Below are 18,069 nucleotides of genomic sequence, written 5' to 3' on the forward strand. Positions count from 1 at the left end.
TAAAGAAAAGAGAACATTATGTTCTCTTTTCTGACGGTGAGTCACCTCAGAAAGCAAAGGTTTTTGAGCCCTTCTGGAGGTGGGGACCTGCCTTGTTATCTTCGCACCTGTGCCTGACATCGGGTTGCTCAGTGAAGCTGGGAGTGGCAAGGGGATGGATGGGAGCACAGGAACTCCTTTGTTAGAATGCTGAGAACAGGATGACTTTTCAAATTTGCCTCAAGTGTTACTGTAACACAGTTTAAACCGTAAATAAAGACGTTTCCGTGGGGCGGTGATATTTCGTGTGTTTTTGAATGCAATGAAACTAGCACGTGTTCTGTCCTGAGCTTAGGATGCTGGTGGGCTGGAGTCTGTCTCTTCTTTCTTCCTGCCCTCCCTCCCCATCTGCCCTCTCCCCTACCCCCGCCTCCTGCCTGCTTAGGAGAAAGACCTTGACTGAGGCCCCATCAGTCCCTGCTCTCTCAGTGGCTCCCGAGCAGTCCTGGGCTTCTTCCGGGGTCCTGATGAGAAGTCCAGCTACCATCAGTAAGGAGGCTGGAGCAGTAATGCCACCCCTGCCCTTTCTGCTGCTGACTTGTATTCTGATCGATGACGCTCTCCATACGTAGCACACCCAGGGGAGGGCTCAGTCTGCCTCTCCGTTCCGATCGGTGGTGAGGCATCTCTGATATTGACTCAGACCCACCTCTTTGAGGGTTTTGTCGATGTTCTTTGCTCTATCTTTTCTCAGCTAACTTGGGAGGAAAACATTCTGCTCTATTAGCATCACCGCTTTGTGGCAGTGAACAGTCTAACCATTGTGTTTCGCAGTAGAGACCCAGGTTCAGGCAGAGGTTTTATGTTCTCTTTGAAATCAAGACTTAGTCTTTTATCTGCAGCGCTCATTCCTACGATAGAAATCGCACACTGTGACTCCTGATCTTACTTAGTGCTCTTCCCAACAGGACACATTAACCTCTTAGATTAGGTTGGTTGGGTTTTGTTGTTTTCGAAATCTGCACAACTTAAAAAATTCGACTTGGTTGCACATAGGTTATGATTTGTCCTGAGAATAAACGAGTAAAAACAATACAGCTACTTCTCAAAATTTGTAGCAGCGCTTAATGAAAGTTTCTGCAAATCTTGGAGTAGTTGAGTTGCTGCTCTGAGTGGCATAGATGAGTGGGTCCCTCCCCTGCAGACGCACAACCCCCAGAGGTGACATTTGGTCTGAACTCTCATTGAGTTTGCCTCCTCATTTGCTTTTGGCATTGATCTGACCTGAGTACCATCAAAGAGCAAACCATTCAAGCAGGAGTATATTTCAATATGTAGTTATATACGATTCTTCAAACCCTAAGACTTTGAATTTTTTTTCTCCAAGTACTGAGTGTCCCGTCTTTCTGAATTTCTGTAATATAAATTTAGGTTTTCCTTGACTGGATTTCCCTGATTAATATCCAACCATACTTTTATTTATTTTTTTTACCTTGTTTTACTGTTGAGTTAAAGGAGAAAAACATCTGATGGTAGGTTTTGCTTTCTGAGGGTTTTTTGAGATCATTAAGCTAATTTTAATTGACAGACCTCTCATGTATTCACAGCATAAAGGTACAAGTATGTTAAAAATTTTTTCTCCAACTTGGACTCTAATCCTAGGCTCTGATTAACCTTCTGCAAAGCCTGTTATCTACAGTAAATGTTTCTAATTGGTACATATGATACTTTGCAAAGAAACACAATACTTAGCACTTTTTCAGGTTTTTGTACACAAAAGTGTAATTTGGCTTTCCTTCTCTGAAGGAAAATTTGTTTATTTTATTGACCGAAAATGTTTCCAATTTCAGATGCACACTTCATTCATAAAGATGATGTTCCATTTTAAGGAGGAGTGCAGTTTATAGTCTTTTAAATTTTTTTAGTAGCGTCTCTTTTCAATGAGTACTGTTCTTGGCTACGTGTTCTGACTTGTTTCCTAAGTTAATTAGAATTGGAAAGCAGACATTTCTTTTCTCTCCTTTTCACTGTCATTCAGGGCCACCAAGTGTCATTATCTTGATCTTCCTCCCCTGTGTCCACCCTGCAGTTTGCATTTTATCTCAAAGGATGCTTCTTTCTTTGGTCTCTGTCTGAGCAGATAGGCATCACCAAAACATGACACAGACAGGGACTGTCTGGGTTTGAGATGCAGGCTGTATGGGACCCAGTGAATTCTAGATTGTTCTGACCTAGTAACTCACCCAATTTTTCTTTCTTAATCTTCAAAAGGTCCTTTTAGGAGGGCGATTGTATTGAAAAAGCGTGTCATTCTTCTTTCTGTGATTGCTGATGACACATAAATGTGTCAGAGCTTTTTCTCACTTAAATTTTATTTTAGTTTTTAATTTTTTTTTTGGTCATACCGCGCAGCTTGCAGGATCTTAGTTACCCGACCAGGCATCGAACCCGGGCTCCCTGCAGTGGAAGCACGGAGTCCCAGCCACTGGACGGCCAGGGAAGTCCCTTCTCACTTAAATTTTAAATCTCAGGTGTTGCTCACTCTGGATCAGGTGGCACAGCTGCCATCACTCCCTCCATCAACCCTAGGACATCACTGATGTCTGTGCTGTTTACTCAGAGCTGTGTTGTATTTTCCATATGAAATCCTGGCGTGTTTAAGATGTTGCAGGTTTAACTTTAACTCCTTATTTTACAGGGGAGAAAATTGAGACCATTTGACAGTTGCCCTCGTTTAATGTATTTATAAGAATGCAGCAGAGATGTCTTTTTCTATTGTTATTAATATAGGTATTCTTCATGTAATTAAAATATCTACGGAAAGTAACTAGTGCATTAAATCATACTGAAAGTGATCAGCCTTCAGTATGCACCCCGGTAAGGGACAGCTGTGCTTCACCTGGGGGCTCTGGGAGCAGAGCTGACACCCAGGAGTTTCCTAAGTGGCCGTGTGGTTGCGTCTGCCCCTTCAATAGTTCACTTAGCAGACGTGTCCTGGGCATCCACAGTACCACGTGAGAAGGCAGGGCTCCTGCTCTTAAGAAGTGCACAGTTAATCTAATCTGCCAGGGTTGTTACCTGATCCCATATTTCTATAAATGTAACATTCGACAGAGCCACTAAGATTTTCTGATAGAAGTTCCCTGATGGAGCTGAAAAAAGCATACCGGCCCTGCATTAGTGTTGACGAACTGGCATTTTCCCTGTGTCCTTCTGGGGTAATCCTGCAGGGTGTTGCCTGCAGGGCCTGGGATTAGGGTCCATTTGAAATCGAGCAGGACCCTGCAGGGCCTTCCCAGGGACAGAACCCCCCATGCCCCCGTCTCTTACCTGTAAAAAAGCTTTAGCCTCCTAGACTTTCCCTGAGTTCCAAAGAACAAATTTAATCAGAAAGTTTTAAAAATGCAGAAACAAAGGAAAGCAGTCAAGCAGGACAAAATAATAATAGTTTGGCCATAAAGCAAAGTCAGGGACCTTTAGTTCCTCCTCAAGGGCTTATAGATAATATCCTGAGCCATATTCTTGAGTTGTTTTTCAGAGACTAAAACTCCCACCAGGTGGAAGACGTAACTGCATGCTGACCACCAACACCCAGACCCCAGACCAGTTGGAACCAGAAGGTCGCGTTTCCCAAAACACCTCCCTGTTACCTCACCACCAACCATTCAGAGAATTGAGCATGAGCTGGTCACACACCCTGTGACTGTCTCCCTCACCCTGTCTTTCAAAACTCTTCCCTGAAAGCTATCAGGGCTTTTAGGGCTTTTCAGCACTAGCTGCCCGTTCTCCTTGCTTGGCTCTCCGATAAATGCTGTACTTTCCTTCATCGCACCCTGGTGTCAGCAGACTGGCTTTGCTGCTCCTTGGGCAAGTGGACCCACATCCAGTTTGGTGACACAGTTCACCTGGCTGTGTTAACAGTTAACGATGCCAGGACCCCTCCTCGCTGGCCTGGCTTCAGGAAGGGAAGACGAGCCCTGGGAATGGTGGGAGGATGACTCCTTGTGAGAGCCGCCTGCGAGTGGGGCGGGTTAAAAGTGCAGAGGCTTTCGTCATTCTGAATTAGAGCGAATGTGATGTGTTCAACACCTGCTTTGCTGGTTGGCAGGGGCCAAGCGTGCCCGGGGAACCTCGGGCAGTGTCCCCACAAGCACAGAAGCCTTTGTCACCAGCTCCTTGTTCCCTTTCGAACTTCCCGCCATCCCTGGAGAAAGCCTTGTCAATGTGGGCTAACATTGGGTTTGCTTGGTCTTGCATTTTACTACCTGGAACTCTTTCTGCACAGTTTTTAAAATAATAATTAAGTTATTTCTATGTCATGGACTCTGCGCAGCCAGGCCTGTCTGCTGGGCCGAGGGAAGCACACCAGGGATTTCAGAACTGGGTCCTGCTCTGCCCTCTAACCGTGGTCCAAGCAGCCTGGAGAGAAGTCTGTCTCCTTCTCTGAAGGTCGCCTCTTCTTTGACTTGCCTCAGCTCACCTTGGGTTGTCCCTTTCCTTTTTTTTTTTTTTTCCCTGCAAAACATTTACCTTTCCTTACTCTTGATTGGGGCACAAATTATTGTCCCCAGAGCAAATTCATCTGTATTCTGTGACAATTTATTGACTGTCTAGCAAGCAGAAGCAGTTTGCTTTTCTCTGAGCATTTCATTTTACCAACATCCAAAATGATGCACTCAAAGAGCAACTGATGTACACACACTCAGAGGCCCCGACCAGGTGCTCCCGGGCCCTAGGTGCTCTAGTGTCTGCCTCAGATCAGGACCAGCGTTTCGTAAACTCAGTTTTAACGAGGCTTTAAATGTCCACTTACGATTTTTCCTTTCTCTACCGTCCTTATTTCAGCAACTTTGTTGGCATAGGATTTATTGCTAAAATACATTTTAGTGACAAATGCACATGTTTTTGGTTTTGTTTTTTTAAAGAGAGGTTTAGACATGGGAATATCTCAATTGCTAGGGCACCACACAATAACTTAACCATGTGAATAAACATTAAGTGGAAATGGTAGGACCACCCTTTAATTCTAAACCATGGTGCTGTTTCCCACTCTTCTCCTATTCTACGCTTTCACTCAAACTTAAGACGTCCTGTCCTGATTATGTATTTTGGTGTTCCCCGTCACTTAACTGGTGGTAACATTTCAACCAACAACCACAGAATGCATGAAAGTGTTCTTTCATGATGCAGTGTCTCCCTGCCCCCCATAGTGACGTGACATTGTTCTGTCACTTCTGCCTGCTTGCGGGGGAGGCCAGTCAGAGGAAGCCCCAGTAGGTGAGCCGTGAGCTGGGGAGTATTGCTGCCAAGTAGGGAAATTCACTCATCAGAGTGGTCACCGAATGTCACAAACATGTGGCATTGGGGTTTTGATAGAGGAAGGACTTCAGGTCGACAACACTTCCTGGTGTGACCCGACCGGTAAGTGTGCACACGTCACCCCTCTCTCACTTTCAGCTACAGGACTCGACGAACCTGTAGGGACCTGACCACCAGCACTTAAACAGTGCTGCTGTAAGTCAGGAAGCAGCACTAAGCATTGCACTTATTTCCTGGTACCCAGGTCTTTCTTGTATAGAATAAGCAGGGGTCTGGCTTCAGCCCTTGGCAGGATTTGGCCTCAGATAAGCAGTATAAACTCTCCAAGCCTTAGTTTCCTCATATTTATCTTGAAGAGAGATTGATTCGGATTTCTCTGCTTCCATAAGACATCATTTTTTATTTGACTGTTATAATAAAGCAGTAAGTTAGAACAGGTAATGCTATTAGACTGAAAATAATGTTATTCCTTCTTTTTAGATACCATATGCTATGTTTGATCCAGGATATTACACTAATTACATTTATGATGAAGACATTTGAAAATCACAGATGTTCGTTGATTTAAAAATAGAACATATGGGGCTTCCCTGGTGGCGCAGTGGTTGAGAGTCCGCCTGCCGATGCAGGGGACCCGGGTTCGTGCCCCGGTCCGGGAAGATCCCACATGCCGCGGAGCGGCTGGGCCCGTGAGCCATGGCCGCTGAGCCTGCGCGCATGGAGCCTGTGCTCTGCAACGGGAGAGGCCACAACAGTGAGAGGCCCGCGTACCGCAAAAAAAAAAAAAAAAAAAAAAAAAAAAATATATATATATATATATATGCATTTTGATTAAGCTGTTGAGAAACAGGTTTTGGGTGCTTTCTCCTCATTTTCTAGCTCAATGCAACAGTGATGAGAACTGTGGGTGAAATGCTAATGTCACTCAGAGATGATGCCATGTGACCCATTTGGGTTTTGGCCCTTTTACCCAGATTGTCTTACACAGCATACCTGTTCCTGGCTTGTTCAGACTTCTGGTTTATCTGTATTTTTTACTATACAAATTTAAATTTTGCCCAGTGCAATCTCCCGATCTCATTTCTTAAGAGAGGGGAGCTAGTTAGTTGATGTTAACGCAGCCCCTGGAGAGCAGTCTAAGAGGTGGGTGTTCTGGACGATTTTGGAACAGCTGGACAGTGTGTGCATGGCCCGTGTACAGTGCTCTAGGCAAGACTGCACTTTTCTCGTGCACTCGACGGAGGTGCCAGGGAAGAGCCGCTTTCCTGTGCATGTTGTTCTCCATTATCTAAGAGCTGTAATCTGCATCATCAGAATCAGTGATCAAATCTCCCTGGACCCTCGTTTCGTTTCAAATTTGAAATAGATAAAAAGCATCCGCTCTTTAACGCACCCAGACCTTTTCTGGTTTCTAGCTGTCCCACTTCACATTGTGGAAATAAACCTGGCTCCCTCGGGGCGCCAGGAAGGGACACTGTTTGCACTGAAATGAATGAGATGATTTTCCAAGGTGCGAGTGGAACGCACCGGGGATTGGCTGCTATTTAAAAAACATGAATGAAAACAGTAGGCACCTCACCCGGCCAAGACGCAAGAGCTCTCTGAGAATGATTCTCTTCTAGGATTTAAAGTCTCGTCGACGGCTGATAATGTACACTGGACTTGTTTGTCCACTGGGTGTGCCCCTCCCCACGAGGAGAGGCAGCCAGTAAATGTCAGCCCCGGTGGCCCGTTAGGGATGACCTGTGTCATCGTCAAAGCCATGAAGTGCATGGGAGTTTGCTTTTCAGACCTAAGTATTACTTCAAGTCGTAGGTTTTACCTTTTCAAAAAGTTGGAATGTAAAACGTGGTCTCAGGGAAACTCTTTCTTGTAAACCAAGAGCTTTCATTTTCATTCTGGAATAAATCACTGACTAATTCTCACACCCATGACAAGTTATTTAATCTCTTTCTGCTTTGATTTTCTTACCCAATAATACTAACACCAAATCTGAATAGTTGAATAGTGGTTACTATTGCCAGGCCCTGTTCTAGCTACTTTACATGTTTTGCCTCATTCAATCCTCATCCCAGCTCTGGGCTCAGTTCTGCTTTATCCCCATTTTATAGATGAAGAAACTGAGGCATAGAGAGGTGAAATAGTTTGTCCAGGTTACACAGCTAATAAATAGTGAAATAGGATTTGAACCCAATCAGACTGGCTCTAGAATTCCGTTCTCAAATGACCTGCCTCTCTGTCTTTCCAAAAAAAATTAATATACTGCTACCTGATTCCTTTGTGTTTGGTTTGATTGTGTGAATATACATGAACCCGTTCATCGGAGGTATTTGAACCAATGAATATGCCTACTCTTCGTCCCGTTCTGACATACCTTTGGGGGGCTTGCATAAAGCCCTGTCTGTGCTACTTGAGAATTGCTTTCTGTAGCAGCACAGGTACACGTGGAGACATTTGGGTGGTCAGAGGCACCATGTGCACTTACCAAGTGAATGGTGTGCGGTCCTAGGGCGCCACTCACATGGACCACAGTGGTCGTGACATCTCCAAGGATGAGTAGTATAACACAGCTTCTACCACTGTCTGCTTTGTTTAGAAAACTCTCATGAACATATAGAAAATGAATATACTGTACCTACGAAAAGAGTTCATGCTTTATAAACTCACCTTAGTGCATCAAAGTTCCCTTTCAGTTAAAAATGTGTGAATGAAAAAAATAAATGTTTTATGTAGCAAACTTCCATACGCTAAAACTCCTGTATGGAAGCAGCAGCTACTAGGAAAGTAAAACTGCTAGGACTGCAACAGAAGAATCACAATAAACCCCTGTGCTAATTTCTAAAGTAGATGGAGTTGGCCAGGCTGTGGATGTTACACTTACAAAATAATCAGCTTAGTCATTTTGCAAGTTATAGACCTCACGCAATAGAATCGCAAAATAAAAGCCAGTGTGAAATCATCTGGCCGTCTTCAGCTGCGGGCCAACAGAACTCACTGAGCGTTGGAATTCAGGGATTCGCGGGCGCTCTAGGAAAGTGCTAGCTGTGGTTAAAATCTGGCGGCACTTGGAAATTCTCATAAAACAAGGACAAAAGACTGTGTGGATGAATTGAAATGAAGCCTGCAAGCTGCTTTGTGAATTAAATATGTTCAGCATTAAATAGGACGTAGAGCTTGTGTACTCCTTAGTTCTAGGAAGTAATGAGTTAACTGGCGAAAATAAAAAGCTCTTTTTTTTTAAAAAAAAGCAGCTTTAATTCATTAAAAGTCAAAGTGTAATAGTCTGTTAAAGAGTTGTTTTAAAAATTAGTGAAGTGACATGAATCGTCATCTGACAGTAAGTGGGTGAGTGCAGGTCTGTGCAGTGGGCCGTCTGTTGCCATGTTTATTGCAGGAGGAGACCCAGCACTGGGTCTCCCACATGTGTGGTTCAGGGCGCTAGAACTGCGTTCTCTCTCTCTCTTTTTTTTAATGTGTTCTTTTTCCATATGTTGGTGGTAATTTTTTTTTTCTTGAAGTATAGTTGATTTACAATGTTTGTGTTAGTTTCTGCTGTATACAAAGTGATTCAGTTATACATATATATACATTATTTTTTATATTCTTTTCCATTATGGTTTATCCCAGGATACTGAATATAGTTCCCTGTGCTCTACAGTAGGACCTTGTTGTTAATGCATGGAACTGTGCTCTCTTAGCCCCTCAGAGCGGCACTGGGTGTGTCACGTCTCTGACACTGTGATCACACTCTCCCTGGCTGCTGTGTTGCTGTTCAGTCAGGAAGTTGACAGGTAGAGCTAGGAGGTAATAAGTGCCGTGAGAGCATTTTGTATGTTTGTTGACAGCTCTGTCCCCAGGGTCTGGAGCAGTGCCTGACCCCAGTGGATGCTCCAGTGTATGAACTGACCCGCTTGCTGCCTTGCCCGGGTACCCTCTGTGCTCAGGAGACCTGGGTCTTGCATGTTTCCATGACCAGCTGTACTTCATGTGCTGCCTTTTAATGCAATTCCAGTTTCATCTCTTCATTTATTCATCTATTCAGTGACCACCTGTGCAAACCATTGCAGTGGTGGAGCACACAAACCAAGGAGTATTTTCATCTTATAAAACAAAAAGAGGGACTTCCCTAGTGGCACAGTGGTTAAGAATCCGCCTGCCAATGCAGGGGGGACACGGGTTCGGGCCCTGGTCCGGGAAGATCCCACATGCCGCGGAGCAACTAAGCCCGTGCGCCACAACTACTGAGCCTGTGCTCTAGAGCCCGTGAGCCACAACTACTGAGCCCACGTGCCACAACTACTGAAGCCCGTGCACCTAGAGCCCGTGCTCCGCAACAAGAGAAGCCACCGCAGTGAGAAGCCCGCGCACCGCAACGAAGAGTAGCCCCCGCTCACCGCAACTAGAGAAAGCCCACGCACAGCAACAAAGACCCAACACAGCCAAAAATAAATAAAATTTTTGAAAAAAGAAAGAAATTGTATTAAGATTGTCATACCAAAAGGCAGGCGTTTCTTTAAGGAGAATTTTTCTTTCAGCTAAGAGCACTTATTCACATCAGAAAAGTAAAATGTGACACCCCCTGGGCACGATGACCAAATTAGCATGGCCACATTAACTATGTGGAATTTTTATATTTTATGCAATTAAGTTATCAGAACTAGTCTCTACTATATATTAATACACAATGTAGACTTTAAAATAAAATATTAGTAATTCAGTCTTCAAGATTATCAGAAGCCATTTGTTGTTTTGTGGCAATTCTGGAGTGCCCATTTCGTAGATGAGGAAACTGAGGCACGGAGAGGTTGTAGGAGCCCAGACATTAACTGTCAGGTGTGACCGGAAGCCTTGTCATTCCATGCATTGTGTTCTTCCTGTTCTACTGTATATACCAAGAAGCCTCACTAAGTGCAAGTTACCCTTTCTTTAAGGAGCCCGAGATAAACAGAATGTCTCAGTACCACTTCTCCATGTATAACTTCTTCCTGTCTGGGAACCCCTCAGGTCAGGGATTTGAAGGAGATGTGCGAGCACATCTCCCCGTTTCTTAGTCTTCAACTTGTACCACCTGCTCACATTCACTTTTGTAAAAGAGTGATTGATGCCAAGTCAGGCAGGCACTAGTTGTAAGTTTTAAACTCTCCATCTCCTTGCTTACGCTAGACCGCGCTGGGTGTGTGCTGTGTGCCCGAGGACGGCTGTGGGTCACATTCCCCGGATTGATCATGGTCCAATTGAATATACAACGCCAAGTGGCCTTACACGTGCCGGAGAGAATAGGACGTAGGGTCTTAGGTCTTACGGCTTGAACCAAGGAGCCTGTTCAGATTTCTAGAGCTGACGCTGGTGACGACCATCACGTTAATGCACTTTCAAAGCACAAGAAAGTTGGATGGACATCACGAAGAGAAAATATTGGTGATGGCAGGGAGTGTTTTCAGACAATGTACTGAAATAGTGTTCCCCGTGTGAACCTAATTAGGTGGAAAGTGGGAACTCAGTCGACTTCCCTGCTATGAGAACTGAAGACGATACAAGAAGAGTGAGCTGCTTTACGTTTCGGGGAAGCAGCGACCTGAACCTTCTGCAGGACTCCGAGTGGTGACATCACTCTTATGCCTTAGCCCAGGCGTCCCGGCCGATCTGCAGGGAAGAGGTGAATATGAATGACCTGAGCTTTGGCGTCATGGTCTGTGTTTGGATACGATGCTCGTAATGAGGTTTGAGGACGAGGGAGTCTCATGGGCTGGAGCCTCATGTGGGTGGACCTGGAGGCCGCACTTTTTTCTCTCATCGCCTCGCGTTATGCCTGGAGGCTGCGGGGCCTGGGATGTGGTTCCAGGCACTGCGGCCCAGTGGTTCGCCCTACGCCCAGGAACATCACACCACACCTGTGCTTCCCCATTGATTATCCCAAGCTTTATGCCGCTTGCTAGACCCACGTCATCAATATTCCAGTCCGGACTCAAATGCGCGACGTCACGAAGGCTCCCTGATCTTCCTGTGAAGCCAGCATCCTCTCCTGACTGTTATTCTAGTACCACTGAGCTTCCCTTACCAAGAAACCATCTTCGGAAAACCTTGGAGCGTCCGCTCATTAAGTATTTTTGTTCTTTCATGTTTGCCCTTTTCTTTCTACCTTTCGTGTTCCGAGGTAACCCCCATCTTCTCTTACCACGTAGTTTTGCCTCCGATCAGTCCCTCTGTCCCTTAGCTGTTCCCTTTTCAGTCTTCCCTGCATGTTGCCTGTAGGTGGATCTCAGTGAAATAGTATCTTCATTTTTAGAAGCCTTGTGCCAACTGCCCTGGACCATGGGGGTAAAAGGTACGCATGTGGACCCTGGGCGCTCAGCTGCCGCCGTAGTCGAGTTCAGATTTACCTCCCCAGCCATTCCCGCTCTCGTCCTTGGAACTCTTCTCAGCTGTACTGATCTACTTGCCATCTCGGAGGCTCTTTTCTCGAAGACTTTCTGCAAAACCTGCTCTTTCCTTTGCTTGAAATCCCTGCCCCATTTCTTCACTCGGCCAAGTAATGGTGATACGTGTCATTTTTGAGGGACTGCGTGCCTGGCAAAACGCTCATGATCGTAAAATATTGTTGTCACCTAACCCTCACAACGACCCTATCCTGCTGGCCCCATTCTGTTATTATTTCTAGATTGTTCTCCCAGCACCTGCTTCGAAAGGTTCTGGTGAGAATTACACGCGACACTCCGCACAAGCGCTGGTGCAGTGCTGGGCCCGAGGTGCCCTTCACACAGACGGTCACCGTCCCTTTCATTATCCGCGTCGGGCAGACAGGACACCAAGATGCAATGTCTGTGGCGGGGCTGGGGGCGCGTCATGTGTGACCATGGTTCCAGGCTCCCCCGTGCTGTGCCGGCATCTCCCCAAGCCTGGCTCTGAGCGCCTTCTTTGAGCAGCCTTTAGACTTTTGTTTTCAGTTGGGAATAAATGGTTACTCCTTAGTCGCTAAGTTAAAATAACAAAACTTTGGTATTCGTAAACTGAAGAGGCCCCATCTCACTCCCTGTGGGATGTCGCACAACAGAGCAGCTGCGGGACCTCGTGGCAGGTGGGTTCCCTGCCTTTCGGGACAGAGCAGGGATCATCTGTTGGAAGTATCCCCCTTCTGCTTCTCTTGTTGCTTCATGTATTATTGCTTTCTAATGTCTTGCGTGTTTATTAACCAAATCTCTACAGCCGACGCATAAACTCCGTGACGGCTTGGGGTCACGTACTGTCCATTGCACTGTATCCCGTCAGCGTGTTCTTCCATGCCTGTGATTTCTAAGCACTGTGTGTTGCATCCTTGACTTTGTCAAGCGCACAGCAGATGTTAAACATCTGACAACTGAGTCTAAGAAAGTTCTTTCAGGAATAATTTTAAGGGGTGGAATTTGAAAACAGCTTGTGTGAAAAGTCACGGCTCATCCTTTTAAAAATAAACGCCAAGTAAGACAAGCATTATCACGGGGAAATTTCTCACTTGAGAAAAACCTTGGTACAGTGATGGGGATTAAGATTTTCATTTCCTCCCAGCAGGACTGGTATGATAGATACTGTGTGTGCGTGCGTGTGTGTGCAGGCATGCACATGTGTGTGTGTCTGTGTGTGTGTATGTGTTCATAAACTATAACACTCAGTAGTTTCTACTTTAATGACTCTACCCCTCCAAGAATACAATTATTGTCACTTTACATTGCTGGGTCAGGGGTGAAATGTTTGGTTTGATTTAGGTCCCAAACTCTCATATCCTCTTTTTCTGGGGAGTCAGTTGATTTTAATGCCACTTTCTATCAGAACTTTAGAGGTTAGCGAATAAAATGGTGTTCCCTTTCCAGGGGTGGGTAAAGTTTTGTTGTACTAAGACTGTTGTGTTAGAAATGTGTAAACTCAATTGTGACAGATTAAGAACTGGCAGCTGCCTTTCATATTTGAGTAGACGACAGTGCATAGACGTGTTTCATGAAAAGCTAGTTTTCCCTCGTTAAAAAAATGTACTTGATCACAGTCCTTAGGCGCACAGCAAATGTCAGAACGGCCCTTAGTTCGGGCAGATGTTTCCGTTTAACTTGTAAGCGTCTTGGATGGATGGGTGGATGGATGGGTGGACGGACCGACAGACGGATGGATGGATGGGTGGAGATACACTTTCTTAATTGACTACTCAGCACCATTGCACTGAACATTATATAATTCCCAGGCTACACTGCGTCTTACATAATCCCCACACCACTAATATTGTACTGATTGAAACTGCTCGTTTCAATTCTTAATAGCCTTGTTTCTCTCTCTTAATAGACTCTGGGTAACTGGAAATCAGGGGCTGACTTACTATCTATGTTTCTTAGTGCCTAGCAGAGAGCCTAGCATGGAGTAGAAATGAAACAAATATCTATAAATTAAAATAATTAAGATTGCTTATAAAAGCAAAACGAAACACAGAACATTTGTATTTTAGTGATTAATGGTTACTGTTAAGAAAAACAGTGGGCAAGCATCCTCTAATATTTACTTTTTCTTGTAATAATATGTAGATGGCATGTTTTTCTTAGCCTTCCCTGGAATTAGTCAATAAGCACTTACAAAGGATACTGTGTATAGCAGGTAATCAGTTATTCTTTTGATGAATAAAAGATGAACACCTTTCCTAATATACGTCATAGGAACCTGAATAAATTATAATGTTCATGCGGCCATTATTGATGTTAACGTTAGTAAAATATCGTGGAAGGGACGATTCCTATTTTAACACTTCTGAGAAGTATTGCTTATACATGGTGATCTTTAGAGCAGGCACTGTCTGTCGTTACAGATTTGTATACTCTACTTGTTCCCAGATCTCATGGTTTTGTAAGAAGGATAGAGATTTCCTTGGAGGTCTCTTATGCTTTTCTTTCTCTTTGTCCTTTTTATACATTCCTACCCATGAGAACAGTTGACAGTCTTGGAGGTGCTTTAGGATACCGTTTCATGTGAGCAGACGCTGCGCTTAGAGGAAAGCATGTTGGTTTTCTGCATGACATTTCCACAAACACCAGCTGTTTCTCAGCGCCTATGAGTCCTGTGGTCACAAGTGCTTCCTGGTTGGACTTGGATCTGCTCAGGGCCTCACAGTCAAGATGTTGGCCAGGCCGTGGTCTAGATCGAGGCCCTGGGGAGGAATCAGTTACTAAGCTCATTCAGGTTGTAGGCAAGACTGAGGCCAAGGCTGCTATCAGTTCCTAGAAGTTTCTAGAAACCACTCACCGTTCCTTGCCCCGGACCCTGTCATAACATCACAGCAGCATCGCCTTGGACCCCTCAGCTTTCAGTCGCTTCGTTTTCTCTTCTGTGACCTGCCAGAGAAAACTCTGCTTTTAAAGGATGCGTGAGAGTGCAGGATCCATCCGGACAGACCCCCTAGCTGAGATTAATGTGACATGTAACATTCCTGATCACAGGAGTGAGATCCACTGTGTTTACCGTCCTGGGACTGTGCAGGCCTGTGCTCCGAGGGGTTGGGAATTCCTGGGGCCCCTGTTGGAACACTGCCTCCTCAGAAAGCTCAGTTAAGATGCTTGGGAGGACTGCCCTGGTGGCACAGTGGTTAAGAATCCGCCTGCCAATGCAGGGGACGTGGGTTCGAGCCCTGGTCTGGGAAGATCCCACATGCTGTGGAGCAACTAAGCCCGTGCGCCACAACTACTGAGCCTGCACACCTGGAGCCCGTGCTCCGCAACAAGAGAAGCCACCGCAATGAGAAGCCCGCGCACTGCAACCAAGAGCCCGCTCGCTGCTACTAGAGAAGGCCCGTGTGCAGCAGTGAAGACCCAACACAGCCAAAAATAAATAAATTTATTTCTAAAAAATGAAACTACATTAAAAAAAAAAGATGCTTGGGAAATGCCAAATTTACCTCCGTAATACTTTCAATTTACCCTTATCGTGCTTCACTTTGAGATGCTGAAGACCATGTTTTATGGACTTTCTTCCTTCTTAACCTTGCTGTGTTTCTAAGGGAAAGAGAAGCAGTCTGTCCTCCACGTAAAGAATGTCTCTGCCGTCAGTGGGGCTTAGGGTTTGATGTTTGTGATTTTCATTCATTGATCTGTGTTCTTTTAGCCAGTCACTCCAAGGCCAGTGGTGGCCAGATGAGGATGGAGTCAAGTGGTCAGAGTCTTGCTGTTAACATAGAAACCAGACTGACCCAGGCTACAGGCCTAACCCAGGTTAGGAACTTGACAAGTGAGACCCCAGAGAGGGCTGTGAACTTGAGGAGCGAGGCCATAGGGAGCCACCCTGAGTTCATAACCAGAGGAGGGACTTCCCAGAATCACTGTTTTTGGCAGATTAACCTGGACACTGTACATACGGTTAGAGGAGGAAAGCCAGAAGCAGAAACCAGCCAGGAAGGCAGAAATGAGTGCTCATTTATCTTTGGTGAGGGAGAGTTAGAAATCTATTGTGTTCCTTGAATTGCATTAGTAGTCGTAGCGCTAGTAAAATAAACAAGAGTGGGGAAAGTTAAACAAGATGCAAGAGACAATCAGCCTGCCTTTTACAACCTGTGATCACCTGAGTGGCATTCGGTTACTTTTAGTGGAGGCCGCGTGTGCGTGGTTTTTAGTCTGGACGTCAGGTAATCATCAATTTGTTATAGAACTTGCAGTTGGGTTTATGAGTATTGTTTTATGTGCGTACATTTTTTGATCGCCTAAAAGAACGTTGCTAACCACAAGCGCATGGGGTAAAACAGATACCCAGTGCGTATGTTTCACAGTTATGCTCGCTGCCTCTGAAAACCATACTTCTCTCTTGTTTCAGTCACCGACTTAGTCACATACTCGTGGTTTTCTTGGAGTCATTGTTCAAAGGGAGCTTGGCTTTTACTTCCTACTTTCTCCACTGTTTGACTGAAGATTATTTTTAAGATTAAAAAACAAACAGAAGTCATCTCAGAGCCTGGGAACCGGACATTAAACGTATCTGTTTTCGCGTGTGCTTAAAAATGGTGGTTTTGCAAATACTCAGTGTGGCATTCCCACTACATAGTTGGCTGATAAAACTATAAATAAACTAAAACTATATAGCTTTGCGACCATGGGAAGGATAACATTTAGCTTGATCTTTTGTGACCAAACAAAGTTCTGATGTAAGGCACCTCACTACAGTGGAAAGAGGCCGCAGAAACCTGTGCTTAGCAGCGGAATCGGACATGTTGAGATGCTGATGGTTTTTAGGCAAACCTAGGTAGTGAATCATTCATTCATTCAATAAATATTTGTGGATAAGTGCTCTGAGCCAGGCAGGATTCTTTTACAGGCTGGGGTTATAGCAGTAAACAAGAACAGGCAAAACGTTCTGTTCTGGTGGGGCTTATATTTCAGTGAGATGAAGCAGAAATGTGGACGTGTATAAGGTATTTGTTATTTCAAATGGTAAAAAGCACTATAGGGGAAAATAAAGCGGGGGGGTATATATGCGTGTTGTGGGAGTGAGGGGCAGCATTTTAGAGGCGTGGCTGGCAGAGTTCTGAGGTGCCCCCTGTGTTGGGTGGGTAGGGCTAATAGCGTCTGGTGAGGGTGATGGATAGCACTGCTGTGATTACCAGGTTACCTCGCGTAAGACTCCGTCTCAGCAGACTGGAGTGGAGATTCTCCTGCTGGCCTTGGAGAAGGGAGCTGTGAGCTGCCCCTAGAAGAGGAGGGTGGCACCCTCACTCACAGCCAGCAGGAAAACTGGGGCCTCAGTGCTCCAGCCTTAAGGGGCTGAATTCTGCTAACCAGCATGGGAACTTGAAGGAGGCCCCTGAGCTTCTTAGAGGAAGGCCGTCCAGACCACACCGTGATGGCAGCCTTGTGAGACCTGAGCCTAGGTTGGAGCCAGCCAAGCCATGCCCGGGCCTTGACAGAGACTGCGATAGTAAGCGAGTGGGGTGCTTGTTACACGGCAACAGAAACTAATGCAGATGGGGGGCCGGGGAGGGCCTCACTAGGAGCAGAGAGACACATGGAGACCTTAAGGTGCTGTTGGACATACCAGTCTGGAGGTTGGGAGAGAAGATGGGCTGGAGATGGACGTGTGGGAGCCGGGAACACATATGTGGGATGTAGAGCCACGTGGTCCCGAGAACAGTGATTGCAGAGAGGCAGGAAAAGGGGCTCAGACCTGGGCCTTGGTGCTCCAGGAAGATGTTTTCAGTTATTGTGTCTCAGTGACTTATGCCTTATTCTAAGCTTTTGTTCGATATTTGGCCTGACTTACAATATTTTTCTCTCCCTCTCTGGAACTTCAGCTCAGTTTAAAGTTTTTTCTGTTTGGTTTCAATGTACAGTATTAGATACGAGACCCTGGCAGGTGGGGCAGTGAGGCTGGGTGTGAAAGTCCTCCTGCCATGTCCTGATAGGAAAATTCTAGCTTCAGCCAGGAGCAGTGTACACCCAGATCCCTTCCTCCTGAAGGCAAAGGGATGCGTACATCTCAAGTCTCCTTCAACCCCAGCTGACGAGAGCAAGCAGATCGTTTCTGTAACTTGCCCTGGTCCTCAACTGCATGACTGAAGAATCAGTAGCGATCGCTGTGGTTTCCCAAAACGGGATTTGCAGAAGACCCATTGCTAGCTGGGTTTAGTTGCTGTATTTCTTTAGACACAACGGAACAAATAAATAAAGAAGAGGAGGGTATACCCTGGGGATTTAGTAAATAGGAAAAGATGGAGACTGTGAAGATCAGAGCAGTTGAGAGGAGTCTGTGGACCATTTTGTAACCTGCATCTACCGAGATATT

The 18,069-nt window shown here is 45.5% G+C and overlaps 1 protein-coding gene across 11 annotated transcripts in view; it reads left to right on the forward strand.

The window, feature by feature from the left end:
• FAM110B (family with sequence similarity 110 member B) overlaps nucleotides 1-18,069 on the forward strand; it is a 129,907-nt gene that overhangs the window by 34,095 nt on the left and 77,743 nt on the right. For 3 of the 11 annotated variants that reach the window (XM_033842848.2, XM_019925302.3, XM_073794410.1), the window contains exon 3: nucleotides 10,781-10,954. The exons of 7 other annotated variants lie outside the window; for them this stretch is intronic. The gene's annotated coding sequence lies outside the window, so the exon portion shown is untranslated. Of the gene's footprint in view, nucleotides 1-10,628; nucleotides 10,955-18,069 lie in introns of those variants that run through there. One more of the 11 variants, XM_073794409.1, reaches the window with a different exon arrangement.

This window comes from Tursiops truncatus, chromosome 17 (genome assembly GCF_011762595.2).
Source record: "Tursiops truncatus isolate mTurTru1 chromosome 17, mTurTru1.mat.Y, whole genome shotgun sequence".
Classification (NCBI taxonomy): domain Eukaryota; kingdom Metazoa; phylum Chordata; class Mammalia; order Artiodactyla; family Delphinidae; genus Tursiops; species Tursiops truncatus.